This window comes from Chrysochloris asiatica, unplaced genomic scaffold (genome assembly GCF_000296735.1).
Source record: "Chrysochloris asiatica unplaced genomic scaffold, ChrAsi1.0 scaffold00017, whole genome shotgun sequence".
In the NCBI taxonomy this organism is placed as follows: domain Eukaryota; kingdom Metazoa; phylum Chordata; class Mammalia; order Afrosoricida; family Chrysochloridae; genus Chrysochloris; species Chrysochloris asiatica.
In genome coordinates this window covers 17,996,492-18,004,647 of record NW_006408535.1, presented here as the reverse complement: position 1 = coordinate 18,004,647, position 8,156 = coordinate 17,996,492, and positions in this window count along the sequence as shown.

Genomic DNA, 8,156 nt, shown 5'->3' with positions numbered 1-8,156 from the left:
CCCATAGCGACCCTGTACAGGGTTTCCGAGGGTGTAAATCTTTACGGGAGTAGAAAGCCTCATCTTTCTCCCGCGGAGCAGCTGGTAGTTTTGAAACGATGACCTTAAGGTTCGCAGTCCGATTCGTAACCACTATGCTACCAGAGCTCCTTATATTTACAGATAGACCAGTTAATACCACTATTATTCAAATTTACACACCAACCAATAAAGATGGTGATGCTAAAATTTAAGAATTCTAACAGCTTATTCTAACAGATGGAATACATAGAAATCAAATTGACTACATCTGTGGAAAGAGATGATGCAAAAGCTCCATATCATTAGTCAAAAGAAGGCCAAGGACAGATTGTGGAACAAACCATCAATTGCTCATATGCAAATTCAAACAGAAGCTGAAGACAATGAAAATAAGTCCACAAGAGCCAAATATGACCTTGAATATATCCCACCTGAATTTAGGGATCATCTGAAGAACAAATTTGATACATTAAACACTAAAGACCAAAGACCAGAAGAGGTGTGGGAAGGCATCAAGAACATCATACATGAAGAAAGCAAAAGGTCATTGAGAAGACAAGAAAGAAGGAAAAGGTCAAAATGGATGTCAGAAAAGACACTGAAACTTGCTCTCCAGTGTAGGGATACTAAGCAAATGGAAGATATGAGGAGGTCCAAGAGCTGAACAGAAAATTTCAAAGATCAGCTCAAGAAGACAAAGCCAAATATTACAACAAAATGTGCAAAGATCTGGAATCAGAAAACCAAAAAGGAAGAACATGCTCAGCATTTCTCAAGCTGAGGGAACTGAAGAAAAAATTCAAGCTTCGATTTTCATTATTGAAAGATTCTCTGGGCAAATTATTGAATGATGCAGAAAGCATCAAGAGAAGATGGAAGGAATACCCAGAGTCACTGTACCAAAAGGAAATGGTTGATGCTCAACCATTTCAAGAGGTAGCATATGATCAAGAGCCAGTGAAACTGAAGGAGGAAGTCCATGTGCATTGAAGAAATTGGCAAAGAACAAGGCACCAGGAATTGATGGAATACAAATTGAAGTCTTTCAAGCAAGTGAGGTGGCACTGGAGGCACTCACTCATCTCTGCCAAGAAATTTGGAAGACAACTATCTGGCCAACTGATTGGAAGATATCTGTATTTGTACCCATTCCAAAGAGAGGTAACCTAACGGAATGTGGAAATCATAGGACAATCTCTTTGATATCCCATGTGAGTAAGGTTTTACTAAAGGTAATACAGAAATGGCTGTAAGCATAGATTGACAGAGAGCTTCCAGAGGTTCAAGCCGGATTCAGAAGAGGCCGTGGAATGAAGGATATCATTGCTGATGTCCGATGGATCTTGGCTGAAAGCAGAGAAATATCAGAAAGATGTTTACCTGTGCTTTACTGACTACGCAAAGGCTTTCGATTGTGTGGATCATGGCAAGCTATGGACAACACTGTGAAATATGATTATTCCGGAACACTTAATTGTGCTCATGAGGAATCTGTACCTGGACCAAGAGGCAGTTGTTAGAACAGAACATGAGAACACTAAATGGTTTAAAATTAAGAAAGGTGTGTGACAAGGTTGCATTCTTTCATCATACTTATTCAACCTGTATGCTGAGCAAATAATCCGAGAAACTGGCTTATATGAAAAAATATGTGGCACCAGGATTGGAGGAGGGCTCATTAACAACCTGCTATATGCAGATGATACAGCCTTGCTTGCTGAAAGTGAAGAGGACTTAAAACATTTGCTGAAGATCAAAGAGCACAGCCTTCAGTATGGATTACATCTCAGTGTAAAGAAAACAAGTCTTCTTTTGTTGTTCATAAGGTCACCATGAGTCAGTACCAACTCGATGGCACCTAACAACCACCACAACAGCTTATTTAGTCTGAAATACATTAAACATGCCACAGTGTTAACAATTTAACAATATTACACACCATGATTTTACGAGACCAAAATATCCATGAGGCTGAAACTCAGAGAAAAAGAATAAATGTTGATTCAAGTGAAGGACAAATATGAATATCAGTACTTCAGAGTCTAATTAACCTTCAGCTAGAGGTAGAAAATCAATCTTCATGACTTGGTTAAGTTTGCCCTCTCCCACCTCCCACCCTTGCCCTTAGTTTCTGTAATATATTTGCAAATAGCAATAATAATAGTGTGCCTACGATCTCAAAAGCTCTCTGTAATTTTCTGTAATACTTATAAAATCTTGAAAAATAAAGCAATAATTAGACTGGCACCCCTGTGAATCTCAGTGAAATGAAAAATAAAAGTTTGCTAGAAGGAAACCCATGAGAGAAGCAAACCAAATAATCTAATACCAAAACTTCCATTGCAGGGTTGGACTTAAAAGGCAGTTAGGTCGAAAAAGAAATTCTGCCTCAAGACCACAACACCGACTATTGCCTAACTTTTCAGCCTGCCCTGCAGACTTCAGGAGTCCTAGTGTGGTGCTGCAGGATAATGCACTAGACGGCAAGGTCAGTTTGAGCCACATGGTTAGCAGTTCAAACCCACCACAGCTGCTCCCTGGAAACCCTATACAGGAGCTCTATGGGTCGGAACTGACTGAATGGCACTTAACCACAACAGCTTCTATAATCATGGTCTTTGTATTTGTAGCTTTCAAGTCAGAAAAAGAGTAACCGTTGTCCTTCCAGGGCTAATTGGGTTCCTTAATTTTGCAAGTCCAGCTGCCAACACCAAGTCCTTGGCCTGTCAGTTCTCATCACCACCACCTCTGTACTCAGAGCTGACTGCTCTCAGAGAAAGGTCTGTGTCCTCAAGAGAAAAACAAACATTCTCTTCCTCTCTCCAAAAGAAAAGGATCAAACAGGCCAACATGACCAAAAATACAAGAAAAAGTCATGAGGAAGAGACAATTTGAACCTGATTTGAGCTCTACAAATTCACATCCTTCCTCCCAGTTAGCGCATGGATGTGACTGACAAAGAGCTCACTTTCCACAGAGAAACACGATCTTCACTCTTCCTGAAGAAGGAACAGAGATTTCATTGCAGCAGAAAGGATTTTTGATAGATCATAATAAGAACTTCTGTTTTGGGAAATTGTAAATTAGAGTTCTGATACCCAGCGTTGCTCATTAGTAGAAAGAGACTGGTACAGTGTAGCAGAAACAACAGCAGTTTTAGAAACAAAATGGTTAAAATTCTGTCTCTGAGACTTTAGGCAAACCATTTATTGGCTCTGATCTTAGTTTATCTATAAAATGGAACTAGCAATACAGGTTATAGTATTTTATAAAGTGCTACACAAAAGTGCATTGTTTTGAGAGGCTAAGTATAATGGAGTGGTTAAGAACATCAAATTAATTTTTTTTTAATTGCACACACACCTTGGTGAGAATTCCATCTGGATTCTCTGTGGAAACTTTATTAACTTAACCTAAGTCCTAATTATATTATCACAACCCTATACAGGGTCGCTATGGGTTGAAACCCACTCAACAGCACTTAACAACAACAAGATGGAAATAATGGAAATACCAGGGTAGCATAGTGGGTTATGAGTTGGGCTGCTGAGCACAAAGTCAGCAGTTCAAATCACCAGTCACTCTGTAGGAGAAAGATGAGAATTTCAGCTCCTGTACAGATTTATATCCTCAGAAACTCTATACAAGGTCTCTATGAGTTGGACCAGACTCAATGGCACATAACCAACATCCCCACCAAGATGGAAGTGAGGGGTGATGGAAACAAACAATGCATGAAGTAAGATTGATATAGAGCTTGAGACACACTAATTTTTCAATAAATGTAGTTATGACTCTTGTTATTATTTAAAACAAATCAATTGCTGTCAAGTTAATTCTGACTCAAGGCAAGGCCGTGTTTCATAGAATAGAATTGATCCGTGTAGTTCTTTTGGCTGTCATCTTAACAGCAGCACATTGCCAGACCTTTCTTCAATGGTACCATCAGAATGTGGATTTGAACCACCAGCATCCAGGTTAGTCATCAAGCACAACCTAGGGACCTTACTATCATTATTACTATGTTGTTAAGTGCCATGGAGTCAGTTCTGACCCATAGCGACCCTGAACAGGGTTTCCGAGGCTGTAAATCTTTATGGGAGCAGAAAGCCTCATCTTTCTCCCGCGGAACAGCTGGTAATTTCGAACTGCTGACCTTGCGGTTCGCAGCCCAGTTCATAACCACTACGCTACCAGAGCCCCTTATCATTATTACTATACTTTTTTTTTATTATTTATCTCATTTTGTACTGCGGGTTAATGTGCTGAAATGCAAAATTGGTTTGAATTGCAAGGTTGGTAGTTCCAGCTCACGAGCCACTTCTTGGAAACCCTATATAGGGTTGCTATGGGCCAGAATCGACTCAACAACACTTAACCACAACAATAATAACCATCTCAAGGAGACCTGGTGGTATAGCAGGTCTGAGTTGGGCTACTAACTGCAAGGTCAGCAGCTGAAATCCACCAGCCACTCCATAGGAGAAATATAAGGCTTTCTGCTCCCATAAAGACATACAGCCTCATAAACCCTGCACAGGGTTACTATGAGTTGGGACCAACTAGAAGGCACACAGCACCACCACCATGATGATCAGATTTTGTGATAATCAAATAAAACACTGTCAATGTACATTTTAAAATGCTGTGTTATGTGAGGCATTATTAGAATCAAGCACAAAAAAGAGATGAGAGATAGCTCCTTCCAACTGCAGGATTATATGAATCAAGGATATACAATTGCTTTGTAGATACAAAGAAGTATAAACATGTAAATTATTTAACAGTAAGATTATTTGATTTCCTATTTTAGGTATAGAAATAACAATATCCAATGGAAGACTAAAAATGATTCCCTGACAAATGACAGTGAATAAACCAAGTTACAGGACAGCATTGTTAAGTGTGGTCAAGTCAGTTCTCACTCATAACAATCCTGTACAGGGTTCTTGAAGAGCAGCTGGTGGGTTTGAACCACTGACCCTGTGATTAACAGTCTAGTGCTTATCTTACAGCATCACAGGAGGACAGCATAAGAATGTATAATTATACACATATTTCATGTACAGTTACAGAAGTATGTTCATCAAAATATTGGTGTTGTCTTTATAGATAGTTGGATTCTAAATGATTCTCATTCTCTTAGTACTTTTCTATCATGTTTAGATTTTCCACATTCAACAAAACATTTTTTAAAAATTAAAAGAGAAAAAATAAAACCATTTTGAGCTGCAGAACTCCTTAGGGTTCCATTTCAGAGTCACAAATCAGGAATTCAAGGATCATTATTAATCTCATCTCTCAGTTTGAGGGAAGTACCAGAATTCTCAAATAAACTAGTTCTTTGAAAAAGTATCCAGTTGATACCTCTAAGTAGGTCCGTACCACTTTGGACCTATATCCATGATTTCTTTAAGTAACTGAACATAGCTGATCTATATTTTATAACAGACTGTTCTAACAACTGAAGTTGTTGTTGTTAAGTACCGTGGAGTTGGTTCCGACTCATAGTGACCCTGCACAGGGTTTCCAAGGCTGCAAACCTTTATGGGAGCAGAAAGCCTCATCTTTCTCCTGCAGAACCACTGGTAGTTCCAAACTGCCGACTGTGAGGTTAGCAGCCCGATTCATAACCACTACACTACCAGAGCTCCCTAATAACTGACGTTTATGGGCTCGCTATGTGTCTGAATCAACTCAACGGCACTTAACAACAATGGGGGTCTAAATTTGTTGGGGTATTTTTCTGCTCTCATTCTCACTTTATTCCTTCATTTAGTTGTCTTCCAATACATAGTGATTTCTGAATGTAAATGGATTACTTAATCTGCTAGCTAAATTGTTGAAGATTTCCTCTGAGATGCCAGCAGCCAGGGGCATCATTCCGTCCTCCGAGAGGGCCTGAGCTCACCCTGGGTGTCCTTATTCACTTATCCTGCCCTCTTCTGTTCTATGCTCAGTTCTTCTCTGCAACTATTGACCCTATTGACTAACAACAGCCTTACAACTACAACCAGACCCAAGGCAGCAGCTACACAGCTTCCCACAGACCTACCCATCACTGGACATGCTGGGCGTCTCAGATGACTGGTTGGTGCTCTCTTCTCTGATCCTCTAGCTCCCCTTCTGGACCTTTGCTTCCCCAGTTCCTATTCTTCCTCAACTGTGGAAGATCTAACTTCTATAAAAGTTCCTTACTGCAAACAGAGGACCCTAGGCTATCAAGTAAAATGAGGAATGTGGGACCCTATTCAGAGAAGCAGCAACACCAGAGATGGAGGCAGAGACGAGGACATGGAGAAACAGAGCAGAAAGACTGTGTGCTTGTGGCCAGGAGGCAGGCTTGCAGAATGTGCCCTTTGGTTGTTTAAATGATTATATATTCCTGAGTGTTTTTGTGTACATCCCCCTAAAAAAATAATAAAAAAAAGAGGGAACTGGAAGCAAATACTGTTGAATGATGACAGAGGAGATTGTACTCATGGCAATGAAATGATAAGTGTAAAACAGATGCTCTCCCATGTAAACTATCACTCAATTCACAATAAAAACTTTTAAAAAAATAAAAAGTTCCATATTTCATATACTCAAAATATCTCTTATCTCTGGACTGTACCTGAATACAGCACTATATATTACTTTTTTAAAACTTAATTTCTTTTTTTTTTAATCTTTATTGCTATGATTTGGGTGAAGGTTTACAGAGCAGATCAGTTTTCCATACAATAATTCATACATTTTTTTTCATCCCATTGATTGGAATCCACTCAACGTAACATCACTTACCCCACTTCCTCCCTGGGTTTCCGATTTCCATTCCTCCTTCTTTCCTAACCTTCTGAACTTAGTCCTTCTGTAAATGCAACATTTTTTATCTCAACTGGTTGATTACTCTAAGCTGTGTATACTTCACTAGTATTATTCCCCTTATAGCCTCATCTATTGTTTGGCTGAAAACTGAGTTCAATTCTAGAAGGATGACTAAGGGCCATAGTCTTGGGGTTCTCACCAGGAAACTTGGTCTTTTTTTATGATTTTGAATTCGGTCCACATTTTCTCCAACTCTATCCAGGACCATCTAATGTGACCCATTTCAGAGCAGTTTATAGTGATAACTAATTATCATCTAGTTCTTCTGGTTTCAGGGTCATGGAGACCAATTCTTGAGTTTCATGCTAGTCCACTGGACTGTCTCCATAAATCTTTGATTTCCATCACTGTTGTCTCTTCTGGACAGGGAGAGACTCTTAATTGCACCTTTGTTGTTGTTGTTAGGTTCCATCGAGTCGGTACCAACCCATAGAAACCTTATGCACAGTAGAACAAAACATTGTCTGATCCTTGGGCCAACCTCACTATTGTTGCAATGCTTGAGTCCATCAATGCTGCCCCTTGACCAATCCATCTCATTGGGGGTCTTCCTCTTTTCCTGTGACCTTCCACCTTCCAAATGTGATATCCTTCTCTAGTGACTGCTCCCTCCTGACAATATGTCCTAAGTATGAGAGACGAAGTTTGTCTTCTTGGCCTCTAAGGAGCACTCTGGCTGCACTTCTTCCAAAACTAATCTATTGATTATTTTGGCAGCCCATGGCACTTTCAATATTCTCCTCCAACACCATAACTCAAAGGCATCAATTCTTCTATGGTCTGCCTTATTCACTGTCCAGCTTTCACATGCATATGAGGTTATTAAAAATACCATAGCTTGGGTCCGGCGCACCTTAGTCCTCAAGCTGACATCTTTGCTCTTCAACACTTTAAAAAGGTCTTGTGCAGATTTGCTTAATGCAATACACCGTTTGATCTCTTGACTGCTGCTTCCATGCATGTTGATAGTTGATCCAAGAAGAATGAAGTTCTTGACAACTTCAATCATTTCTTCACTGATAAGAATGTTGTTTATTGGTCCAGTGGTGAGGATTTTTGTTTTCTTTACATTGAGATGCAATCCATATTGAAGGCTGATCTTTATCAGTAAATGTTTTAAGTCCTCTTCACTTTCAGCAAGCAAGGTTGTGTCATCTGCATATCGCAGGCTGTTAATGAGTCTTCCTCCAATCCTGATGTGACATTTTTCTTCATATAACACAGATTCTCGAGTGATTTTTCAGCATCCAGGTTGAATAAGTATC